The sequence below is a fragment of the Geotrypetes seraphini genome, chromosome 10 (assembly GCF_902459505.1).
Source record: "Geotrypetes seraphini chromosome 10, aGeoSer1.1, whole genome shotgun sequence".
In the NCBI taxonomy this organism is placed as follows: domain Eukaryota; kingdom Metazoa; phylum Chordata; class Amphibia; order Gymnophiona; family Dermophiidae; genus Geotrypetes; species Geotrypetes seraphini.
This window is the reverse complement of record NC_047093.1, coordinates 108,638,011-108,652,182: the sequence shown is the minus strand read 5'-3', so window position 1 is coordinate 108,652,182 and position 14,172 is coordinate 108,638,011.

The following is a 14,172-nucleotide window of genomic DNA, read 5'->3' as shown; positions in this document are numbered from 1 at the left end:
ATAGGCAAATGGCTGGAAAACAGAAAGCAGAGAGTGGAAATAAATGGGAAGTTCTCAGACTGGGAGAAAGTGACTAGTGGTGTGCCCCAGGGCTCGGTACTTGGGCCGATCCTATTTAATATTTATATCAATGACCTGGAAGACGGAATATCCAGTGAGATCATTAAATTTGCAGACGACACAAAGCTATGCCGGGCAATCAGATCGCAGGAGGATAGCGAGGAACTCCAGAGCGACTTGTATCAGTTAGAGAAATGGGCAGAGCAATGGCAGATGAAGTTCAACGTGGAGAAATGCAAAGTAATGCATTTAGGTAGTAAGAATAAGGAACACGAGTATAGAATGTCAGGCGCAACTCTGGGTAAGAGCGAACAAGAAAAGGACCTGGGTGTACTGATAGATAGGACCCTGAAGCCGTTGACACAATGCGCGGCAGCGGCAAAGAAAGCAAACAGAATGTTAGGCATGATAAAGAAAGGAATCACGAGTAGATCGGAGAAAGTCATAATGCCGCTTTATAGAGCAATGGTCAGACCACACTTGGAATACTGTGTCCAACATTGGTCTCCCAACCTAAAGAAGGATATAAAATTGCTGGAGAGGGTGCAGAGACGAGCAACGAAGCTAATAAGAGGTATGGAGAACTTGGAATATGAGGAACGACTCAAGAAACTGGGACGAGGAGGCTGCGAGGGGACATGATCGAGACGTTCAAAATGCTAAAAGGCATCGATAAAATAAAGCAGGAAAATAAATTATTTACATTGTCCAACGCGACATGGACAAGAGGACATGGTTTGAAGCTAAGGGGGGACAAGTCCAGGACAAATGTCAGGAAGTTCTGCTTTACGCAGCGAGTGGTGGACGCCTGGAATGCTCTCCCAAAGGAGGTTATTAAGGAATCCACTGTGCAAGGATTCAAAGGCAAATTAGATGCACATCTCCTTAAGAGAGGCATAGAGGGATATGGGTGACTAAAACTACATCAGGTGTATACCTGACTGGGCCTCTGCATGTGCGGATCGCCGGACTCAACGGACCATGGGTCTGATCCGGAGATGGCAGTTCTTATGTTCTTATGAAGGGAGATAGGTTCAAATCAAATGCAAGGAAGTTTTTCTTCACCCAAAGGGTCGTGGACAAATGGAATGCGCTCCCGGAGGAAGTGATCCGGCAGAGTACAGTACAGGGATTCAAACAGGGATTGGACAGATTCCTGAGGGAAAAGGGGATCGTGGGGTACTGAGGGAGGTGCTGGGGTGTTGCATAAGTATAGACAGCTCACCAGGTCGTGCAGGTGCAAGACCGGAGGGTTAGGACATTGATGGGAAGATAGGACTTCGATGAGAAACCTAGGGGGCAAGGGGTTCCCTTCTGGTGATTAAGGCAGGTCATGACCTGTTGGGCTGCCGCAGGGGCGGACTGCTGGGCGGGATGGACCTCTGGTCTGACCCGGCAGAGGCACTGCTTATGTTCTTATGACAATGACAGCATAGTACTTACAGAATGAAAAAAGGTAAAGATCACACAGTATGGCACCGAGGTGACCACAACACAAAAAAAGGTTTGAATAACTCTTCAAAAAGTAAACAGGAACAGAAGAGCATGTGTGGTAAGCTTACTCAAAGGCTTCTAGAAAGGTTGCTGGGGAAGTGCTTCCTATGCTGGCATCTGTTAATGATGCCACTCATTTCTGAGGATTTATTTACATTTAGCTCACACCTTTTTCAGTAGTAACTTAATGTGAGTTACAGTCAGGAACACTAGGCATTTCCTTGTCCATAGAGAGCTTATAATCTTATTTTATACTTGAGGAAATGAAGGATTAAGGGTTAAATGCATTAAAGTCAGCAACCTGTTGTTACAGCTTTAGCAACGATTGCTATAACTGACCTGATTCACAAAACGGCTCACCGTGTGTTTTCCCCTTGATTGCCCATTCCGTGCATTTTTTAAGAAGCTCCTCAAGCTGACAACAGACCTCAGTAAGCTCCAATCGATCTGCTTCTGACAGCGTACTGATATGGGATTTTCTAAGGTCATGGAGTCTCCCAGACAGTAGCAGAAGCTCCCCCTCCCATTTCCGCCATTGACTTGCCGGGTACGCGATAAAATGCCCGCGGAAGACCGCCTTAGAGGCATACCTGAAAATGATGGGGCCCACCTCATCCATCTCATTCGTAAGTTAGTAATTTACCCATCGCGCTCGCAGAAAGGTGCAAAATATGGGGTCATGATATAAGTGAGGAGGCATCTTCCAAGAGGAGGACTGACATGTGGAGGCTATACTCAACCGGAGTCCCACCGGTGCATGATCAGAAATGGTGCTCTCATAGATTTCAGAGTGAGTGGTCATAGAAAACAAATGCTTATCCAGGAGAATGAAATCCAACCTGGCATACACCTTATGAGCATGGGAGTAGAAAGTGATTTCAGTGTCATATGGGTGCAGAGTACGCCAGATGTCTACCAGGTCCAAATGCTGAGCAAGGAAGTCCACCTCCCTATTGTCATGATCCTTTGTGCGCGTCCTAGGCGGCTTACAATCTACTCACTGTGACATATGCTGACTGGAAGTACCCACAGCCGGGTACCTCTGCCACCCTTGGACACGCCGCACAGGCATCTGGCGGAAGAACGCAGTCTAGCCTTGATTCTGGACATGCCTCCATGGAGCCATGCAGCCTGCACTCGACCCACTAGCGGACTATCCTGGGGTGACCAAGCTCTGAAGGAATGGTCCCTGAGCCCCGATCAGAAGTGCAGGCTGTTCAGAGGGTGGACAGATAGGCAGCCAACCTCCTGTAAGCAGATTTTTCCAAAGAACATAAGAACATAAGAATTGCCGCTGCTGGGTCAGACCAATGGTCCATCGTGCCCAGCAGTCCGCTCTTGCGGCGGCCCCTAGGTCAAAGACGAGTGCCCTGAGACCAGCCCTACCTGTGTACATTCCGGTTCAGCAGAAACTTGTCTAACTTTGTCTTGAATCCTTGGAGGGTGTTTTCCCCTATAACAACCTCCGGAAGAGCGTTCCATTTTTCCACCATTCTCTGGGTGAAGAAGAACTTCCTTACGTTTGTATGGAATCTATCCCCGTAAGGAACCTCTGCAGCATGAGGGCAAAAACTGAGAACGAAAAGACTGAATTTTAAAGAAAATAAACATGAATAGAAAGACAAGCTCCTACAGCCTAGCTTGTAAGAAAGAAACTGGTTCTTGAGGGAACAGTACTTAGGTGAGAGGGGTGAAGCTTAAGTATCTGAAATATGAGGTTTCCTACAAGTCCTGTCAGGTTGATGGAATTAACACACTAGTCCTGGAATAAAGTGGGATTGTACAAGAATAACTGATTATCCACTTCTTCAAATATTTGCTCTTATTGTAACCTTTAGACCACATCATTTTATAAATCAGTGTATCGCAAACTGTGTGCCGAAGCACACTAGTGTGCTGCTACAGTTCCAGGTGTGTCCCAAGACGCTGGTAAGGAGGAGAGGCATCGGCGCGGGATGACTGCTTATAGGACATGACTCTCACCGCGAAAGGCACATCCTGAAGGCAGTCAGCCGGCGCTGACGACTCTTCTCCTTGCTGACGTCTCTCCTCCTCTCCCTGTACCTCCCCTCCTCCATGATCCCCCACCAAAGTGACAGGTTCAGGGTTAAACTAAACTAAATCTTAAGTTTATATACCGCATCCTCTCCATGAATATAGAGCTCGGCATGGTTTACAAGAGCTTAATAAAAGAAAAGAATAGCACATTGAGTTTGGTGGATTGAGTATAGGGGGGAAGGCGAGTGTTACGTTTTTGTGAAAAGACTGGTTTTCAGGTGCTTATGGAATAGTTGGAAAGAGACCTGAGTCCGCAATGGGGTAGTAAGGCTATTCCAAAGCCCTGTAATTCTGAAGAAGAGAGATTTTCCCAATTTTCCCGCATAAAGGATACCTTTTAGTGAGGGGAAGGAAAGTTTAAGTTTTTGGGTGGGCCTGATATTGTCGGGACTCGGGGAGTTCCAAGATAGAGGGATTAGAGGAGGGAGGATGCCGTGTAGGATTTTAAATGCCAGGCAGGAACATTTAAAATGAACTCTGGCGATTATTGGGAGCCAGTGGAGTTTGGACAAAAGTGGGGGACATGGTCAAATTGCGAAGATCAACTTGGCCGCAGTGTTCTGAATTAGTTGAAGACAATGAAGTCTCTTTTTGGTTAGACTAAGGTAGATGGAATTGCAGTAATCTAGTTTGGAAAGGATGATGGATTGAACAAGGATGGCAAAATGTTGTTGGTGGAAGCAGGATCTCACTTTCCTCAGCTTGTGGAGGCTGAAAAAGCATGATTTTACCAGGGAGTTGAGGTGGTCGTTGAAGGAAAGAGAAGAGTCGATGATGATGCCTAGAACTTTGCTTGAGAACTCAAGCTGCAGCATGGTGCCAGAGGGCAGTGCAAAGAGGGTGGGCAACTGTTCTAATTTTGGACCGAGTCAGAGAAGTTTCGTTTTGGACTCGTTCAGTTTCATTTGAACAGAGAGGGACCAGGATTGGAGTTTAGTTATACAGGCTGTTATGTTCTCAGAGAGGTTGGTAATGTTCGAGTCTGTCTCGAGAAGGACAAGGATGTCATCAACATAAGTGTAGATTGTTTCAAGGGAAGATTGATGGAAGATTTTCAGGGAAGATATGTAGATGTTGAAGAGAATAGGGGATAGGGGTGATCCCTGCAGGACTCCACAGGTCGGTTTCCAAGGAGCTGACATGATGCCATTTGTGTTGACAGTGTAGGAGCAGGAAGGTAAGAAGTTTGAGAACCATTCTAAGACTGTGGAATCGATGCCTATCTCATAAAGTTGATAAATTAGAATATCATGGTGGACGACATCGAAAGCTGCAGAGAGATCGAATTGTAATAGGACAGCAAACTTATTGCTAGAGTGTAATTGTTGCACCTTTGATATTAATGAGACCAGGAGGGATTCGGTGCTGAAGTTGGGTCTGAAGCCGTATTGATAAGGTAAGAGAATGGAGAATCTCTCTAGGTAGGATGAGAGTTGGGTGGAAATGATGGCCTCTAGCATTTTAGTCAGGAGAGGGATGTTTGCTATGGGACGGTAGTTAGAAGGAAAGGAAGGGTCAGCTTTTTTCAGTAATGGGGACAAGGCAATATGTCCCATTTCTGCGGAGAATAGGCCTGATGTTAAAGCGGAGTTTATAAGTCCGGTAAGGGATGAGGGATAAGGGATTGCCTGTGCGGGAATATTCTTGTACAAGTAGGAAGGGAATGGATCTAGGTACATTTGCAGGATTTCAGTTTGAGGCAGAGATTGGCAATCTGGTGTTCAGATACGAGTTCTAAAGAAGGCCAGGATCTGTCTGCTGGGATAGGGTTAGAGTCGTTGGGGGCCAGAGAACTGAAGGAGACTGATGGGAGGAAGGAGCTTCTTATGGTAGTGATCTTTTCGTTGAAGAATTTTGCTAGGTCGTTTGCTGATGGGGAGGAGGGGGAATGGTGGAGTTGTTTTCGGAAGTTAAGGAGTGCCAGATGTTAAACAGTGTGCTGCTTTGGTTGTTGGATCTGGAAATTTTATCACCATAGTAGTTCTTCCTAGCTTTTTTTAGTACTGAGTTATAAAACTTGATATTTTCCCTCCAGGATTGTCTGTCTGAAGGGGATTTGGATTTTTTCCATTTGCGCTCCAGTGCTCGACATTTCTGCTTCAGTTCTCTGTGGTATGGAAGATACCAAGGGGCTTTATGGGAGTAGGAAATGGATTTGGTAGATAAAGGGGCAAGAGCGCAATAGGTAGTCTTGGAGAGGTTTATCCTGTTGCGCCAGTTGGATTCTGGGTCGGTAGGCTTAGAACAGGAGGAAAGGTGATTGAGAAATTGGGACCAGAAGAGTTCACTCGTGATTTTTTTGCAGAAGGTGATAGGATTTGAGGCACGGGGTGGAGATCCAAGGTGGGACATGAAGATGGGGAGGCAGAAAGAACCTAGAAAGTGATCAGACCAAGGACATGTTCCCAACGAGCATCTTCGGCAGAGGTTTTGTGTTCGGTGAGGTCGAGGAAGCTGATGATGTCTAGTGTGTGCCCCTTTTCATGGGTTGAGGAGGATGCAGGAGAAGGGAAACCTAGAGAAGTGAAGAAATTGTTGAATTCGGTTGCATCCTTGCTGGTGATGTCATCTAGGTGGAGATTAATATTGCCAATGATCAATAGTCTCTGAAATTTTAGGAAGGCGCTTGTTATGGTCTAGAGGACGAGTTTGGAGGATTAATTCCAGGGGGTTGGTGGCCGGTATAGTAACAGGATACCTAATGGTGGAGTTCATCCTTGACTGAAGCAAGCATATATTCTAGTGAAATGTGGCTGCCCTTTTCGAGGAGCTGAACCTCGAGGAATGATTTGTAGAGGAGTGCCAGGCCTCCTCTTTTCCGGTTTATTCTGGGAGAGAAGAGGCTATGATAACCATAGGAGCAGAGTTCGTTTTGTGTGAATAGATCGTCTTTTTCGTTCCATGTTTCTGTGATGCACAGGAATCCAGGATCTGAGTCAGCAAGTAGGTCCTTTAATATTTGGGTCTTGTTGCAAGCAGATCTAGCGTTACAGTAGGGTTGTGGCCAGATGGGCCTCTGCACATGTGCGGATGTTGATGTGATGACATCGCATATGCGTGTGACGTCATCGCATCACTGTCCGCACACTTCCGGGTGCCTTCTGGCTGGGGCACTGGGTTTAGTGTCCTTTCCGGCTGAAACATTTGTGGAACACTGTTCTAAATAATGCCCATGATTTGGTAAACTGCCATTTGAAATTCATCCAAACAATTACTGTTATCAAACTGCTTCAAACTAAAGATGTACAGCATAAAGGAGTTAGACATGTGACAGACAAGAGTTAGTTACTTACTCGGGCATTCAGACAACTGCAAATCAGCTACACAGGTGAGTAGATTATCACATGCCCCAGTAATTGGATTGCAGGGCCTATTCTCAGGGCATTCAAAGCAGACGGAACTGCATTTCAAACCAAAGAATCCAGGGGCACAAGCTGAGAAAGAAAATACAGAAAAATCAATAATTCAACAAAAGAGGATGAACTGGCATATATCTAATTTTGTTCACCAGTAAGTAAATATGCACTTCTGAATGCTTTCATTTTGTTGGATAAAATGGAGGTGTACTATCAGAGCTGTGTATGTGATTCTCAATATCAAAATAGCAGAGCATGCTGAAGAACAGAACTGAGGAAGACTGTGTCACAGACTAGTCCTTTTAGGTCAGGGGTGTAAAACTCAATCACATAAGGGGCCAAAATCCAAAACAGGCTATATCACTGGCTGAATTTTTTATTAAGATACTTAGGGGTCCTTTTATTAAGGTACGCTAACCTATTTAGTACGTGCTAAATGTGCACCTTAATAAAAGGACCCCTTAGTAGAAGTATAAGGTTACAACCTCTCCAACCCCACGCCGGCTCTATGATGTAAACAAAATAAATAAAAAAGACTTTTCACGCCTGCTGTTTAACACCAGCTCTGGCAGGATACACATTTCAGATCTGACCTATTGTAATCACAAAATAGAAAATAAAATTATTTTTTCTACCTTTCCTTCTCTGGCCATTATTCAAATCATGCTGGTCCCAGGCTCTGGTTGTCTTCTTATCCGAAACAGTTTAGAATTAGGTCAGTTACCATCCGACTGGAAAAAAGCCTCAATTATCCCAATAATAAAAGATCATAAAATAGGACCTGAAAACGCCTCTAATTATCGACCCATCGCCAATATCCCCTTCTTAGCAAAATTAACCGAAAGGCTTGTATTCGAACAACTAACAAACTTTGTTGAAACAACTAATGTCCTTCATCCAAATCAAACAGGTTTTAGGAAAAATTACTCGATTGAATATTCACTGATTGGACTGACCACCAACATAATTTACCATTTAGATCACCAGAATTCAGTAATTCTTTTCTCTTTAGATTTATCAGCCGCTTTTGATACTATCGACCATGTATTACTATTAGATAGGCTAAAATCAATTGGAGTTGGTGGTCAAGTCCTTGAATGGTTTCATTCTTTTCTTTCTGATCGATCCTCTACAGTTACCTTTAAAAACACAGTCTCTAAACCATACTCCACCAGCTATGGTATCCCCCAAGGATCAATATTGTCACCACTCATTCAATATCTTTCTCTCTCCTTTGCTTTGTATGTGTCAATCAATAGGATTCACCACTTTTACCTATGCCGATGATATTCAATTGCTTCATCCACTGAATCCAGACAACAAAAATGAAATAACTGATATAAATAAAAAATTAGGAGAAATCAAACATTGGCTAAACTCAAACATGTTAGCCTTAAATGTCCAAAAATCCAAAGCACTTTTTTTCCCTTGGAAAAAAGATATACACCTAAATACTTTGTTTATTTTAGATAATGTACAAATAAACCTAGTAAGCTCCCTAAAAATATTGGGAGTTACAATCGATGATGGATTAACTTTTCATGAACATATTACAAATACAATTAGAATATGTTTTTTTAGATTGCGTATGATCAGATCAACTACTAAATTTTTAGAGCCAAAATCATTAAACATACTTATTCACTCACTCATTATTTCAAAACTCGATTACTGTAATGCTTTACTATTAAATATCTCTCAGAAAGAGAAAAAACGTCTCCAGATAGTCCAAAACACAGCAATCAAATTAATACATAATTGTAAAAAATTTGACCATGTCACACCTCTTTTTATTGAATCTCATTGGCTCCCTATCTCTCATCGTATCACCTTCAAAATATTACTTTTAGTTTTCAAAACATTGATCTCAAATGAACCTCAATTCATCAACAGATTACTTATCCCATATTGTACTCCTCGCACTTTAAGATCAACTAACCAAAATCTTCTAACAGTTCCATCACTAAAAATTATTTGAACTCGTCGCACTGACATTTTTTCTGTTATAGCCCCACAATTATGGAATAGCTTGCCCCAGTATCTTAGAGTAGAAAAAGATTTGAAACAGTTTAAAAGTAGCTTAAAAAGTTTCCTTTTTAAAGACGCATTTAATATATGAAATTAATTTTCCTAATTCTTCTCTAACTTATTTTTTCTCTTCTCTTTCCCTTACCTCATGTTTTTTTTACCTTTAATTTTTTTTTTTATACAATTGTAGTTTTACCCTTTCTTTCCTTATGTGTCCGTTAGTCTGTATGATTTTATTTTTAACAATGTATTAAATTTTAACTAACCTGTTATTTACATTATTATTTGTAAATCGCTTAGTAAATTAAATAAGCGATCCAACAAATCAAAAATAAACTTGAAACTTGATAACTCGCTTGCCAGGTTCTCCTTCTTTCTTCTTCCCTTCCCTTCCCTCCCTTCATTTATTTATTTTATTATTTATATACCACTAATATCCTAAGTGGTTTACATTCAGGTACTTTATATTTCCCTATCTGTCCTGGTGGGCTCAAACTTTATCTAATGTGCCTGGGGTAATGAGGGGATTAAGCGACTTACTCAAGGTCACAAGGAGCAGCGAGGGATTTGAACCCACAGCCTCAGGGTGCTGAAGCTGTAGCTCTAACCCCTGCACCAAACACTCCCGGCAGTTGAAGACAGTTACCTCCCTCCAGCGGTCTGAGACAGGAGGAAGCATCCACAACGCGCAGATACTGAGGCAGGAGAGGGCCAGAGGCCAAAGAGGGGCCCAACAGCGCATAACAGCGCAATGTGAAAAGGAGCCGTGTCAAAATTGGAGCCCTGCTGCCACCGCCCACTCCTTCTGCTAAGGTCCCACCCTTCCTCTGACATACAGGACCACGGCAGAGGGAACGTGCTGTGGCGGCGGCAGGGATTTGATTTCGATGCGGCTCCTTTTCACATTGGCGGAGCTGCGCTGCACCCGATGGAAGGAGGGAAGGAACAGCAGGCCAAATCTCAGCGACTGCAGGCCAGAGTTTGACATGTCTGCTTTAGGTAAACTCTCTGGGCTAGATGAACTAAAGTGTCTGACAGTCTAACAGTCGTTGGTAAACCAGTTTGACTGATTTAGCAACTGATCGGATTTGCCGACCCTATGCACAAAACAGCTCACCGCATGGTTTACTGTGCAGTTATACATTCTCTGATTCTGGCATGTAAATGAGGTCATTAATATTAAAATCAGGCATCTGATTGATGCCCTAACTTTGCATGCCAGAATCAGATCATTTTTTCTATAGACTGTAGACTGCTCTCAGGTAGATGTTTCAAGCAGTTGCCCAAAGCCAAATCTTTTGAACTTCCTGACAAAGAAGGAGAGATCCTGTGCCTCCTTGCTTGTTTATATAATACATCGCTACTTGATTGTCCATGTGAAGCAAGATAACTTGATTGATTAGGAGATGCTGGAAAGCTTTCAGAGCATAAATCGCTCTAAGCTCCAGAAGATTGATATGAAACTTCTGCTCTCTGGTGGACCAATGACCTTAAGTCTGAAGACCATCCAGATGTGACCCCCCAGGCTTAAGTGACACCCAGGTGGTCAAAACTTTGCGATGAGGAGGCATGTGAAAAGCAGACCTCTGGAGAGATTGGATGAAACCCTCCACCACTGCAACGACTGTCGAAGAGACGAGGTTACAGAAATGTGTTGTAAAAGAGGATCAGTTGCTTGAAACCACTGAGAGGCTAGAGACCATTGAGGTGTTCTGAGACGGAGCCTCACCAGAGAAGTCACCTGGATCGTAGATGCCATATGGCCCAGAAGAACCATCATTCGCCTGGCTGATATGGAGTGGAGCTGGTTCACTTGATGACAAAGCTGAATCAGAGCATCCTGATGATCCTGGGGAAGGAATGCTCTCATTTGAGTAGTGTCGAGAAAAGCCCCAATGAACTGAAGCCTTTGTAAAGGATGAAGCTGTGACTTGGGGAAGTTGATCTTGAATCTCAAGTTCTGGAGAAACAAGATGGTGCGATTTGTCACCAGAACAACATCTTGACAGGAAGAGTTTTTGATGAGTCAGTTATCTAGATAGGGAAAAACCTGAAGACCCTGAGACCTCAAGGCTGCTGGTACCACAAGGCACTTCATGAAGACTCTAGAAGAAGATGCCAGGCCAAATGGTAGGACCTTGTACTGATAGTGATGATGAGCCACTTGAAACCTGAGATATTTTTGGGAAGTCTGGTGAATTGGTATATGAATGTAGGCTTCCTTTAGATCCAGAGAGCATAGCTAATTGTTGCGAGCCAAGAGGGGATAAAGAGTGGCTAGAGATAGCATTCAAAACTTTTCTCTGACCAGAAACTCATTGAGGGCTCTAAGATTGGTCACAGACCTCCCGTCTTCTTCGGCACTAGAAAATAGCGGGAGTAAAACCCTATGTTTTGCTAATCTACAGGAACTTCTTTGATGGCATTGAGGAGAAAAAGGGATTGAACTTCCTGAAGAAGAAGAAAGGACTGTTGAGGGTTGAAAGCAGACTCTCTTGGAGGATGATCTGGAAAAAGGGTAGTGAAATGCAGAGAGTACCCCTTGCGAATGATCTGCAGCACCCCAAGATCGGAGGTGATGAGCTCCCAATGATGGACATAAAGTTGAAGGCACCCTCTGATTAGCTGCATAAGAGGTTGAATCAAGGGGATTGAAACTATGCTCTCCAGTAACATGTCAAAAAGACTGAGTCAATTTGGCAAGAGCAGCAGGCTGGGTCTTGGCCTAAAAGGTCTCAATGATGAGGGTTTATTTTGGTTTAACCAAGGTGTCCCATAGAGTCTCATGAGCCGAGAATTTTTGGGTTCTAGTATCTGCTGAATCCCCAAAAAAGCTCGTCCCCCAAGCAAGGCACATTGGCTAGTCTATCCTGAGGGTTTACATCCATGTCAGACTCTAAGCCAGGCTAGCCTCTTCATGGCCACAGAGAGTTCAAAGATGTCATAGGCTGAACGTACCAGATACTTTCTCAATTGCAGAGCAATGCTGACAAGATGTTGAAAACACTTCAACTTATGGGCAGGAATATATTTGTGATATGCAGGAAACTGATTCATAAGATGTTTCAAGTAGCATGAGAAGTAGAAATTGTAGTTGATGGCTCTATTAGCCAACATGGAATTTTGATAGAGTTATCGGCCACATTTGTCCATCGTCCAGCCCTCCAAACCAGGAGGAACTGACGCATAAATTTTAGATGGAGTATACTTCTTTTTAAAGTAGACTCTGCAATGAGGGATTCATGAGGGAGTTGAGGTTTATCAAATCCTGGGAGAGAAATTATCTTGTAGAGAGACTCCAGTTTCCTAGGAGCCACCGGTACCAAGTGTGGTGATTCCAGATTCTTGTAAAAAGTCTCTCTTAAGATCCCATGCAAAGGAAGTTTTAGCATGTCCTTTGGAGAATGATCATAATCTAAGGTTTCGAGATACTCCTCACTGTACTTAGAATCAGCCTCCAATTTCCCTGAAAAATCCTTTCCCATTTGTTATATAAATCTAGTGAAAGACAGTTTTTCGGTGAGAGAAGTAGCTCTAGCAGGAGAATGTCTCAGAGACTTCAATGCAGGAGAATCATCAGCATCAGTAGTAGATGGAGATGGATAAGGGTTGGAGTCTTCCTGAAAGTCAGAGTCCTGCAGCAGAGAAGGAGAAAGGTGCTTCGACTGGTGTCAGTCCAGTGTCGGGATCTTCTGTGAGAGTGCCTGGAAGAGGACATATTTTGATGTTGAGCAGATGGGACCGATGCTTGGAAGACCGATGCTTCGGTGCCAGAGTGGCAGGGCTGGATCAACGTGTCAAGTCCCTGGGACACACTGATGGAACATCAACGGCACCAGGTCCTGGCAATGTTAGGCTCAGGCTGGACCAGTACAGAAGGAGTCAGTGTCAGGAACAGCAACTGAAATTGATCCCCGAGCTCCTCTCAAAGCAAAGCATTGAGCTTCTGCCTCAAAGTAAGCATCGGTACTTGGGGCTTTGTCGCTGGTACCACAGGTCCTGTGACACATTTCTGAAAGGATGATTCCGATGACAAAGCACCCCTCGATAATAGAAGTGGTCAGTATAGGGACTTGCGCTTGGTCGACATGAATTGGCTTGATGCCTTCATGACTGGCATCACTGGTGGGGAAGAGGATAGCTTCTTAGCCGGTTTACCTGAGGGCACAATGTGCTGCAACGCTGGAGTCAATGCTGGTGCCTCTAGCGATGCCAAAGTCTTCGATGCTGGTGACTTCGATGTAGATAGTGTTGTCGGTGCATCTTCTTCCATGGTGACACCGAAGAGTTTCTCCTGTTGAAGAATACGACTCTTGATGGTACGTTTTTGGAAGGAAGAGCACGCTTACAAGTTTGAACATGGTGTTCGGGACCGAAACACTGCAGGCTCCAGCTGAGGGTCCGTTAATGAAATAGTGTGATAACATCGACTGCACTTTTTAAATCCCATCAGCAGGTGTGACATGGACGGGAACACTGCCTCAGTCAAATTAAACTCGATAGCTGAGACTGAACCAAAGGCCCCACCTGGCCAAAACCTGAGGATGGCAGAAGAAGAAAAGATATCTTTTTTAAAAAATATATATTTTCTATACAACAAAGATAACAAAGAAAAAGATAATGAAAAAGAAATAACAGATGTGAGAGCATGAAGGCAAGAAAAATTCAATGACCACTGAAACACGACTTCTTAGCTCCACGGAAAACTAAGAAATGAGGGACCATGCGCCTACATTGGGCGGGAAGGCACTCGTGCATGTGCAGTGCAGGCTATCGCAAACTTTCTGAAGTCTTAAAGTGTCCGTACTGGGGCTCTGTCGGTGACGTCACTCACAAGTGAGAATATCCTGCCTGCTTGTCCTGGGATAATCATGTCATTCTTGCCTTGGTTGAGCTGAGAACTTTTCAGCACCCCTTCATATATATTATAAATTTATAACTTTAGGCGAGTACTTCATCATGGGCTTCTAATTAGCAATTTCTCACACTAATATACAGTACACTCCCTTGCACAACTTGATCCTAACTGCAATTACAAGTAATTGCAATTTCCCAATCCATTATGGCCCTATATTGCACAATTGATGAGTATTAATATGCCTATGATCTGTCAGTTTCCCAGCTATTGACTACTGCTTACCATGAAACAAAGTTCCCTATCTCAAGGTGTTCAGAA